Source organism: Clinocottus analis, unplaced genomic scaffold (assembly GCF_023055335.1).
Source record: "Clinocottus analis isolate CAN_PGR_092001 unplaced genomic scaffold, fCliAna1.0.p SCAF_236, whole genome shotgun sequence".
Lineage (NCBI taxonomy): Eukaryota > Metazoa > Chordata > Actinopteri > Perciformes > Cottidae > Clinocottus > Clinocottus analis.
Genome location: NW_027175972.1, coordinates 7,501 through 20,075, shown reverse-complemented (window position 1 = coordinate 20,075; position 12,575 = coordinate 7,501). Strand labels below are relative to the sequence as shown.

Below are 12,575 nucleotides of genomic sequence, written 5' to 3'. Positions count from 1 at the left end.
TGATGATGATGATGATGATGAGAGGACGCCGCCAACTTCCCCTGAAAGAACACAACATGAAGCGTCTCTAAACCATCTTAGTGTCACACACACTGCAGATAAGAAGTGGACGTTTATGGACGTTCTGAAGCCTCAACGTTTGGCTTTTTGTCCTTTTATTATTTATTATTATTATTTATTATAATTAGTGTTTTCAAGCAGAGGTGACACTCCAGGGTGGAAGAACAACCGATGTTGATAAAGACGCTCGAGGCCACCAGAACAAAGGAGACAGTGAACTTTCCTGAAGCGAAGAACACATTATGAAAGGGTTAAAGTTGTAAAACGGGAGGCAACGTTAAGACTGGATGACTCGACCTGTCAATCACGAGGTAGCCCCGCCCTCAAGCATACCTTTTGCTTGAACATATTTTACTCAAAATGGGACCATAACTTATTAAAATGATGTGAAACACTGAGAATACCTTTTAAAATACATATTTGTATATATCTGTATGTTCGATTGACTAACAAGTGTCGCATGGTTGTTTCAATTGTTTTGCTTTATTATCATAAATATTTTATTTTTTACTCATACACACACACACACACACACACACACACACACACACGTTGACTCTGTCCGTGGTCCTGACGCTGCAGCTCAGCGGCTTCAGTCTCATCATGATTCAGCCGATAACTTTGAATAATACACATGTTTTAAATTATTAGCGCACGTCGCTACATAATAAATAATAATTGAATAATCTGCCACGAGTCCATAAAAAATAGAGCTTGTTTATCAAAATGATCCCCCCATCATGTTTACTCGTGTCGCTCTGCTGCATTAGCGCCCCAGATGATGCCTTCTGCTTTTTTCTTCATGTATTTCTGAATCGGCTGTCAATAACTGAGGCGCACACACGCACGCACACACACACACACACACACACACACGCACGCACGCACACAGACACACACACACACACACGCACGCACGCACGCACGCACGCAAACAGACACACACACACACACACACACGCACGCACACACACACGCGCACGCACGCACACAGACACACACACACACACACGCACGCACGCACGCACGCACGCAAACAGACACACACACACACACACACACGCACGCACACACACACGCGCACGCACGCACACTGACACACACACACACACACACACACACGCACGCACGCACGCACGCACGCACGCACACAGACACACACACACACACACGCACGCACACACGCACGCACGCACGCACGCACGCACACACACACACACATACACACACAGATGGGATGTGTTTAAAATTGCACGATTAGCCTCGATCGATGCGTCCACGAGCTCCACCCTTTTGTTTACCCCCCCCCCCCCGGCTCCGCCTCAGGGATTGAATGTATTATATATTTGAATAATGAATACCCGCCGTCGTCAACAACTTCCTCTTTGCAACGTCAACAACGCAGTTTACTTTTCAAAATGGCCGCCCCCCCGTTTGGGCGGATGTGACTCGCGTGGCCGCCGGTCAACAGTCAGGGATCCTGTAAAGAGCTTGTTCTAAGAGCGCACATCGCACTGTGTTTAGGGGAAAGCATCGCTTTGATCGCCTGCGTTGACACCGGCTGAAGGTTTAAGGTGCTCGTGAGGAAGAGGAGCTCCAGCTGCCGTCTGAACTCTCAGTGGGATCCAAAGCATTCACTACATGCAGCCACGCGCTGGCTAATAGGAGACTTTAAGAAAGTCCAGAGACAGACTGGAAGGAGGACAATGACAGTCTTTTGACCTGTGAGTGAAAAAGGGCGACGCCCGCCGGTGGTGGAGGCCGACTGAAGCGAGGCTGAGCGGATCCCCGCCGGATGAACGAGCCGGCAAATGTCACGCGTACGAAAGATGAACTCAACGTAATGGATGTGAGCGCATGAGCAGCCGGGGGCACATGGAGGGAGGGGGGGGGCTGAAGGGGGGGGGGGGGGGGGCGAGGGGAGGAGATGGATGATCTGCGGCGAGGACGAACGCGCGGCGCTCACCTGCTGCTCGGCCTCCTCCTCGTCGCTGCTGATCTTCAGGTCGTCCTCCAGCATCCTGCAGGAGACAGAAGTTTAACCTGATGACTCTGAATCTGTAATGTACACATCCATGAGAGAGAGGGATGGAGAGAGAGAGAGAGAGAGAGAGAGAGAGAGAGAGAGAGAGAGAAAGAGAGAGGGATGGATGGATGGATAGAGAGATGGATGGATGGATAGAGAGATGGATGGATGGATAGAGAGATGGATGGATGGATAGATACTTTATTGATCCCCTAAGTGGACGTGGCGCTAAAAAAAGACCCAAGAAAGAAACTACCAGATGTTCCGGGTTCTTTTTGTTTTGTTGGAAAATCAGATTGTTTCCTGACCTGGAGAACTCTGACCTGTGACCTCAGGAACAGACAGAGGTCTGTCCCTCGGCCGGGGCTCGGACACGATGGTGGACTTGTGCTACGATGAAGGACTCGTTTGTCCTTCAGCAGTCGCGTTGGTTTTGGGACGCGGGTTATGAAATACACACAAGACTCAGTCCACAACACGACAACCCGTGAGCATCGCCTGCTGCTCACCGCACGCGTTATTCAGTATTCATGTGCTTTATGTGCTGTGCGTTGGCAAGCTCCCATGTTTTATTGCTTTATATAAACCTTCCACACAAACTACTGTTATTTTTAAGCTGGCACTGTTATTGTTATATTGTTATGACAGGAGAATCCCCTAAAGGGATTTTTTACTGCCTCACCAACCACTCTCGTCAGTGCTCGCGCCGCTGGAAGAGAAAACACACACACTCCCCAGCGTTGTGTTGTTTTCAGAGGGGACCGAACGAGTGGTGAATAACTGAGGCACAATAAGAAAAAGCTTTGCAGATAAGGAGCACGCAGCGGCACGCGGCGATGATAGATATGTTTGAATGAATGAATAATGGATTTGTGTTTTATTTCATAAGAAGGACAGATGGAGGGAGCGAGATAGTGAGCGAGATGGAGATGATAATGACGGTGGAGGGAGACTGCGTGTAAAGAGAGAGGGATGGGGAAGAGAGCGAGAGAGAGAGAGAGGGAGAGGGAGAGGGAGAGAGAGAGAGAGAGAGAGAAAGAGAGAGCGAGAGAGAAGAGAGAGAGAGAGAGAGACAGAGAGAGAGAGAGAAAGAGAGGGAGAGAGAGAGAGAGAAAGAGAGAGAGAGAGAGAGAGAGAGAGAGAGAGAGAGAGAGACACAGAGAGAGAGAGAGAGAGAGAGAGAGAGAGAGAGAGAGAGAGAGAGAGAGCGAGAGAGAGAGAGTGTCTATACGGACGCAGTCGGGTATGAATGAGTTATGGACTAAAGCGTCCGTGACATGCAGAGCTCAGGAAAGCACAGCATCACATTTCTACAAGGCTCTTAATTGCCTTCATAAAATGGAGTCTTTATTTCTTAAAGTAGAGCGCGAGCAAAGCCTCGGCACTTATTGAAGTTTGTCTTAGAGGAAGTTCAAAAGGACGGTGGGGTCACATGAGGTTCTTCTCCCTAAGTTGAGTTTGGAGATACCGACGAGGGGGAAGAGCGAAGGTCCCGCTTCATATCAGTTTGAGGGATCGTCCACGACGGTCCGATCTGATGGGGAGCGGGAGCGCCGACCAAAAATATGAAATAGTCAATATCATCAGCGCCGAGAGGATGACGGGATCGCTGGCGTCTGAGAGGGAGTGAGCGAGTCGGCACCTCTGTGTCTGTCCGCGGCTAACCGCCTAGCTAATCTTGAAGCAGGTCATATTTTGGGTGGCCAGTCGAGGCTGCGTGCTCGAGGACTTTAATTAGTTCATTTGAATTTCCCTCGGACGGCGTTTTTGGCGGAAAAAAAACACCGACAGGAAGTGCGTTCACACTACAAACTTGTGCCATTGAAGTGCAACAACGCCATGGCAGTGATAGTCTGCCACATGCATGCGCTGGTCTTTGCCTCATGTGATCATGCCTGTGCTCCTACGATGTGGCATTCAGGTACCAACCCATTGAAGGGGATTACTGTAGCATGAGTGTGCCGTAATGGTCAGACATTGTAAACATTCAGCTAAGAATATTAGCAATTAGCCTCAACGGCCCAATTACTCTTGAATAAGACGAGCTCGGTCTCTTCATTATCCCCAACATGTTTAACGCTGTTGAGCTTCACCGTAAAAAAAAAACAAGCAGTGAATGGCTTAATGGCCGCAGTAAACTAGGCATTGTTTTTAACCAATAACAATTATTTCACCCTAATAAACAAAGCAGCGTTCATGCGCTCAGATACGAGATAAGGGGGAGATTCACACCTCGGGCAAACAATAGTAATCATTTTGGAAGCAAAGTAGTGTAATAAGCCACAGAAAGCGCTGCAGCTCCAGCTGATATCATCCTAATGGAAATATAATTAAGTATGTAACATACCCAAAGAGGAGGACATGAGAGTTTACATGCTGCCCTACTGCTGAATCACTGCTGAGTAAACGAACAGGCTAACTATACGAACAGGCTGACTATACGTACAGGCTAACTATACGAACAGGCTGACTATACGAACAGGCTAACTATACGAACAGGCTAACTATACGAACAGGCTAACTATACGAACAGGCTAACTATACGAACAGGTTAACTATACGAACAGGCTGACTATACGTACAGGCTAACTATACGTACAGGCTAACTATACGTACAGGCTAACTATACGAACAGGCTAACTATACGAACAGGTTAACTATACGAACAGGTTAACTATACGAACAGGCTAACTATACGTACAGGCTAACTATACGTACAGGCTAACTATACGAACAGGCTGACTATACGAACAGGCTAACTATACGTACAGGCTAACTATACGAACAGGCTGACTATACGAACAGGCTAACTATACGTACAGGCTAACTATACGTACAGGCTAACTATACGTACAGGCTAACTATACGTACAGGCTCACTATACGAACAGGCTGACTATACGAACAGGCTAACTATACGTACAGGCTAACTATACGAACAGGCTAACTATACGAACAGGCTAACTATACGAACAGGCTGACTATACGAACAGGCTAACTATACGTACAGGCTAACTATACGAACAGGCTAACTATACGAACAGGCTAACTATACGAACAGGCTAACTATACGTACAGGCTAACTATACGTACAGGCTAACTATACGAACAGGTTAACTATACGTACAGGCTAACTATACGTACAGGCTAACTATACGAACAGGCTAACTATACGTACAGGCTAACTATACGAACAGGCTAACTATACGAACAGGATAACTATACGTACAGGCTAACTATACGTACAGGCTAACTATACGAACAGGCTAACTATACGAACAGGCTAACTATACGTACAGGCTAACTATACGTACAGACTAACTATACGAACAGGCTAACTATACGAACAGGCTAACTATACGAACAGGCTAACTATACGAACAGGCTAACTATACGAACAGGTTAACTATACGCACAGGCTAACTATACGCACAGGCTAACTATACGAACAGTCTAACTATACGAACAGGCTAACTATACGTACAGGCTAACTATACGTACAGGCTAACTATACGAACAGGCTAACTATACGAACAGTCTAACTATACGAACAGGCTAACTATACGTACAGGCTAACTATACGTACAGGCTAACTATACGAACAGGCTGACTATACGAACAGGCTGACTATACGAACAGGCTAACTATACGTACAGGCTAACTATACGAACAGGCTAACTATACGAACAGGCTAACTATACGAACAGGCTAACTATACGTACAGGCTAACTATACGTACAGGCTAACTATACGAACAGGCTAACTATACGAACAGGTTAACTATACGCACAGGCTAACTATACGCACAGGCTAACTATACGAACAGGCTAACTATACGAACAGGCTAACTATACGAACAGGCTAACTATACGAACAGGCTAACTATACGTACAGGCTAACTATACGTACAGGCTAACTATACGTACAGGCTAACTATACGTACAGGCTAACTATACGAACAGGCTAACTATACGAACAGGCTAACTATACGTACAGGCTAACTATACGAACAGGCTAACTATACGAACAGGCTGCAATGACTCGGCCTCATAACTTGCAGGGTTTTTGCGTCATCTTTCGGCCATCAAGTCTTTTTCATTCAAGCTCTTTTCTTGACGTCGCCCTTGCCACATTTTCTCTTCCGCGCTTTCTTTCTTTCTTTCTTTCTTTCTTTTTAAATGAGCTTTTATCAAATGCATAAATAATGAATCACGCGGCGCACTTGAGAACTCATTTGATATGACAGCGGAAAGAGCAAAGATCCTTTTCACGAGGACGAAGAAAGGAATGAAAGAAGAAGAACTTGAAAGGGAAATGAAAACGAGTGGATTCGGTAGTATTCTGGTCCTACGAATAGAAACATTTCAAACGGTTTGGTTTTAAATGTCGTGCCTGTCAAGTGCATCATTGACTGTTTGCTAAGCCCCGCCACGCCAAGCTAGGCTAGGCTAATGTCGCTGTGCTAATGTCGCTATGCTAATGTCGCTATGCTAATGTCGCTACGCATCACTGTGAGGTTCATGTGGACTTCATCCTGATAACTTCCTGTAGCTTGTTCTCTGTTTAAACGGGTTCTTCATTTCACGCAAAGATTACTATCGACACTATTTTATTCGCTTCAATGACAACTGACGCTGGCGCTAGCTAGTTTAGCTCACGCTAACTGTTGCAAACGCTGAATCTGGCTTACTTTTTGATGCCATCAGACTTGAATCTCGTCATAATTCTCCTAAACAAGCACTTGGTTGATTCATCCTCAGTGTTAGTATTTAGGATCCATGTGAGGATGGAGACACACGCCTCCTCGTGTCTTCAGACCTCCCGGACGCATTTCAGGAGCATCAACTTATATCGTACATCTTACAGGAGACATGTCATATAGATTCAGCTGCTCCTGGAGAAAAGGTTATCTCCAAAGTCTCTAACCAAAGGCCCAAACACAAGCGAAACGTCCTGTTTGCTTCCACGAAGACGAGCTCTCCAGTACGAGAGCTTCTCTCTGGACTTAGAGGCATCTCGTTAATTCAGAGAAACAGAGCAGAAGTTGCTTTTTTTTCTCATTAAAATACACTTCTCGTTATTCTGAGATAATAATCCTCTTAATTTAGGAAAAATGGGACATATACATTCATGTATATATACATTTATATATATATATATATATATATATATATATATATATATATATATATATATATATTACACAGTTAAATACACCATTCCTCACACTTTTCCCTTCCTCGTTTTGGAAAAGGCTAAAAGGCCGCGCCGCCGTCGCTGCAGTCACAAAGCTATAATTGGAAATCGCTATTTGGAGGACGGGGGAGGGTTTAGCAAACTCGTCCGTTCTCAAACACAATCGCTGAGCTTCCGCGGACAAATCGTAGGTCGAGAGGCGGCTTCACGGGCCGACTCTCTATCTGACCTCGCCATGAATCCTGCTGCCCGGCGGCCGCGAGGGAGGCAAAGGAGGAGCAGAACAACAAGCTGCTGGCTGGCGTTCGGTTCATGGAGCTGCACTTTCCTGCTCTGATCCTCACAGACTCGCTCTCTTCTTTCTTTTTTCCTTCTCTCCTAGCAGCAGTGATTTTCATCCAAGAGTCAAGCTTAATTTTACCTCGGGGCAAACGCAGCAGCGGCGGGTCAGAGCTCCTCTGTTTATGCATGTGCATGTGCGTGTGCGTGTGCGTGTGCGTGTGTGTGTGTGAGAGAGAGAGAGAGAGAAAAGAGAGAGAGAGAGAGAGAGAGAGAGAGAGAGAGAGAGATACTCACGACTTCTGTGGTGCAGTCGGTGGTTTGGCGGCGGGCTTGTTAGCTGGTACAGAACATCGCTCTGCAACAGAAGACATTCACTGGGTTGCATGGTCTTCATGTTCGTGTTGATTAGTTTTTGACAAGCAGCCAGACTCAAACCACTGCAGCTGTTTGTTACTATTGTCACACTGGAAGAAGAAACAACACTCTGATGCGCTGTTATTCAATTAAATTGTGTGTGTGTGTGTGTGTGTGTGTGTGTGTGTGTGTGTGTGTGTGTGTGTTTTTCGCTTTGCATTCGCAACAGGATCTCGGATAAAAATAAAATCTAAACTGAAATGCCTGAGAAAAACTCGACGCCGATGATTTGTTTTCTCCAAACTTTTGTAACGCAGAAGCCCATTCGCTGTTTTTAATATTCTAGTCAGTCGTGTTTTCTTCTGCTCATATCAGAGAAGAAGAAGAAGAAGCCTGCCGGTGGGGAAATATTTCAGCTTTATATTCATCACAAAGATCTCAAAACACAACAAGACGGGGTTAACACGAGAGCGGTTCACAAGGGCTTTGATGATGCGCTGCCTGCGAGTCAGAGCCACTGAGATGCAACCAAAATGCAGCGCTGGTGTGATGTGATGATGTACATCACGAGACAAAAGAGAGTCAGGCAACTGATCTCGACCCCGCTTCGCATTTGGAAACGTACGTCTGGAACCCTTCAAGAGCTCTGCTGTGTTTGAGTTCCTGTGTTATGTTGGAGCTCAGTGGACAGACTTAACGGATCCGTAGCTGCATTAATCTGATGGATTGTTTTAATCCGTCAGGTATTTAAAGCTACCAAGAAGAAGTTTCATTTTCTCATGATTTTGGCGCGCCCTGTGGACAGAAGTGGTAGTGTTTAAGGTTCCCAAAGTAACGTCACCAAGGCCATGATTTATAACTTGTTTTACCTGTAAATTGTTAACTAGAAGTTCATTAACTACTTTTTTGGCGTATTTTCGAGGCTTGGGCATTTTTCAACAAAGAGTCTACCGTGAAAGTAGGAGCGGCTTATAACCCGACCTTTCCGGCACTGGAGCGGCAGTGTGAAGCGCGTTGGTTCAGCTCAAGGGAAGACTCATAATCTGTGGACGCGTCATCTGAACAACGCGACGGCCGTTGCCTTCTCGCCTGCTCGCAGTCGGTGTTCCCATCATCTCAATGGGTGGCCGCGGGTGTCAAGCGGTCACTGCTCTGGGCCACCGACCGGCCCGTCACCTTCTGACACCCTGACAGCGGCGGTGAGTGAACCCTTCAGAAACATCGTGACAACCGTCAACCAGCGTCGAGTGAATAAACATCTCGGCGAGCTACAAACGATCCAAATATGGAATTGTGCATAAATGGCGGCACAATCGCAGCAGCGGTGGAGTTCAGTCCCCGCTGATAAAAGTCAGAGTTCCTTCACGGACTCAGTGGAACCAACGGAGCCGCAGTGTGTGCAGCCGTGTCGTCTGATTACTGATGAACACACACATGAAAGATAAAGAAAAGCAGCGTTTCTGCAGACCGGCGCTCCCGTAGAGATTCATTCATCCAACGTCGAGCTGCCGTTTCTTCTGGGTGGTGCTGCCTTCACGGCCGCCGCTGTTAATTACCATAGTGGTGTGTGTGTGTGTGTGTGTGTGTGTGTGTGTGTGTGTGTGAGAGAGTGTGGATGCTGGGAAAACTTACTCTGGGTGTTGTAGCCTGAGGTCACATGCTGTGACTCCTAGAGAGAGAGAGAGAGAAAGAGAGAGAGACAGAGAGAGGAGCCAGAGGGCGATGAGTTGAATGAATAAACCAACAGATGTCATTATTGATTTCACAGCAGTACAACGGCGCCATTACACGGGAATTCGGATCCTCTCGTCTCTCCCGCGCTCGGCGCTCCACCTCGCTCTCAACCCCCCATCCTCTCTAATCCATTAAGGAGGAGGCGCTCCTGTGCGTGTTTTTTCTTTACGTCGCCATTCCGCTTGACGGCGCCACCGCTGCGGCGTTTTTGCGCATTAAAAAATGATTCACGGCCGCATTCGGCGGCGGGAAACACCTGCTGTTGCTTTCAGAGCGCCGCCGCTCCCAGATAAATGTTGATGATAACGTTCATGTCACTCTCACTATTTACGTTACAAGGCGGTCGGGAAGCTTCCCCCCGCCCCTCTCACACACACACACACACACACACACACACACACACACTTCTGAAGTGGCTTTTATTCCGCCTCGGTCTTTGTGATCACCGTCTCTGTGTTTCCTCTGGTCTCAAACGTCTAACTTTTACTTTTACTTCTCACGTTGAGGACTCATCCGGCTGCTTTCGGTCAGAGTTAGTAGTTGGGTCAGGGTTAGGGTTAGTAGGGTTAGGGTTAGTAGATGGTATATGGGTTAGGGTTAGTAGATGGTATATGGGTTAGGGTTAGGGTTAGTAGGGTTAGGGTTAGTAGATGGTAGATGGGTTAGGATTAGTAGATGGTATATGGGTTAGGATTAGTAGATGGTAGATGGGTTAGGGTTAGTAGATGGTAGATGGGTTAGGGTTAGTAGATGGTATATGGGTTAGGGTTAGTAGATGGTAGATGGGTTAGGGTTAGTAGATGGTAGATGGGTTAGGGTTAGTAGATGGTAGATGGGTTAGGGTTAGTAGGGTTAGGGTTAGTAGATGGTATATGGGTCAGGGTTAGTAGGGTTAGGGTTAGTAGATGGTAGATGGGTTAGGGTTAGTAGGGTTAGGGTTAGTAGATGGTATATGGGTTAGGATTAGTAGATGGTAGATGGGTTAGGGTTAGTAGATGGTAGATGGGTTAGGGTTAGTAGGGTTAGGGTTAGTAGATGGTATATGGGTCAGGGTTAGTAGGGTTAGGGTTAGTAGATGGTAGATGGGTTAGGGTTAGTAGGGTTAGGGTTAGTAGATGGTATATGGGTCAGGGTTAGGGTTAGTAGATGGTAGATGGGTTAGGGTCAGGGTTAGTAGATGGTAGATGGTAGATGGGTTATGGTTAGTAGATGGTAGATGGGTCAGGATTAGGGTTAGTAGATGGTAGATGGGTCAGGGTTAGTCGATGGTAGAGGGTTAGGGTTAGGGTTAGTCGATGGTAGATGGGTTAGGGTTAGTAGATGGTAGATGGGTCAGGATTAGGGTTAGTAGGGTTAGGGTTAGTAGATGGTAGATGGGTTAGGGTTAGTAGATGGTAGATGGGTTAGGGTTAGGGTTAGTAGATGGGTCAGGGTTAGGGTTAGTAGATGGTAGATGGGTCAGGGTTAGTAGATGGTAGATGGGTTAGGGTTAGGGTTAGTAGATGGGTCAGGGTTAGGGTTAGTAGATGGTAGATGGGTCAGGGTTAGTAGATGGTAGATGGGTCAGGGTTAGTTGATGGTAGATGGGTCAGGGTTAGGGTTAGTAGATGGTAGATGGGTCAGGGTTAGTAGATGGTAGATGGGTCAGGGTTAGGGTTAGTAGATGGGTCAGGGTTAGGGTTAGTAGATGGTAGATGGGTTAGGGTTAGTAGATGGTAGATGGGTCAGGGTTAGGGTTAGTAGATGGTAGATGGGTCAGGGTTAGGGTTAGTAGATGGTAGATGGGTTAGGGTTAGTAGATGGTAGATGGGTCAGGGTTAGTCGATGGTAGATGGGTCAGGGTTAGTAGATGGTAGATGGGTCAGGGTTAGTAGATGGTAGATGGGTTAGGGTTAGTAGATGGTAGATGGGTTAGGGTTAGAGTTAGTAGATGGTAGATGGGTCAGGGTTAGTAGATGGTAGATGGGTTAGGGTTAGGGTTAGTAGATGGTAGATGGGTCAGGGTTAGTAGATGGTAGATGGGTCAGGGTTAGGGTTAGTAGATGGGTTAGGGTTAGGGTTAGTAGATGGGTTAGGGTTAGGGTTAGTAGATGGTAGATGGGTCATGGTTAGTAGATGGTAGATGGGTTAGGGTTAGGGTTAGTAGATGGTAGATGGGTTAGGGTCAGGGTTAGTAGATGGTAGATGGGTTAGGGTTAGTAGATGGTAGATGGGTTAGGGTTAGAGTTAGTAGATGGTAGATGGGTTAAGGTTAGTAGATGGTAGATGGGTCAGGGTTAGTAGATGGTAGATGGGTTAGGGTTAGAGTTAGTAGATGGGTTAAGGTTAGTAGATGGTAGATGGGTTAGGGTTAGTAGATGGTAGATGGGTTAGGGTTAGTAGATGGTAGATGAGTTAGGGTTAGGGTTAGTAGATGGTAGATGGGTCAGGGTTAGGGTTAGTAGATGGTAGATGGGTCAGGGTTAGTAGATGGTAGATGGGTCAGGGGTAGGGTTAGTAGATGGTAGATGGTAGATGGGTTATGGTTAGTAGATGGTAGATGGGTCAGGGTTAGGGTTAGTAGATGGGTTAGGGTTAGTAGATGGTAGATGGTAGATGGGTTAGGGTTAGTAGATGGTAGATGGTAGATGGGTTAGGGTTAGTAGATGGTAGATGGGTCAGGGTTAGGGTTAGTAGATGGTAGATGGGTCAGGGTCAGGGTTAGTAGATGGTAGATGGGTTAGGGTTAGTAGATGGTAGATGGGTCAGGGTTAGTAGATGGTAAATGGGTCAGGGTTAGGGTTAGTAGATGGTAGATGGGTTAGGGTCAGGGTTAGTAGATGGTAGATGGGTTAGGGTTATTAGATGGTAGATGGGTCAGGGTCAGGGTTAGTAGATGGTAAATGGGTCAGGGTCAGGGTTAGTAGATGGTAGATGGGTTAGGG

The 12,575-nt window shown here is 46.6% G+C and overlaps 1 long non-coding RNA gene across 1 annotated transcript in view; it reads right to left on the bottom strand.

The window, feature by feature from the left end:
- Window positions 1-2,023: 2,023 nt before the first annotated feature.
- The window catches only part of LOC137793832 (uncharacterized), an 11,615-nt gene continuing 1,063 nt past the window's right edge, over window positions 2,024-12,575 (bottom strand). The window contains exons 2-4 of the long non-coding RNA XR_011078244.1: window positions 9,550-9,586; window positions 7,858-7,918; window positions 2,024-2,081 (exon numbers count right to left, since the gene is read on the bottom strand). This is a non-coding gene — a long non-coding RNA (uncharacterized lncRNA). The remainder of the gene's footprint in view (window positions 2,082-7,857; window positions 7,919-9,549; window positions 9,587-12,575) is intronic.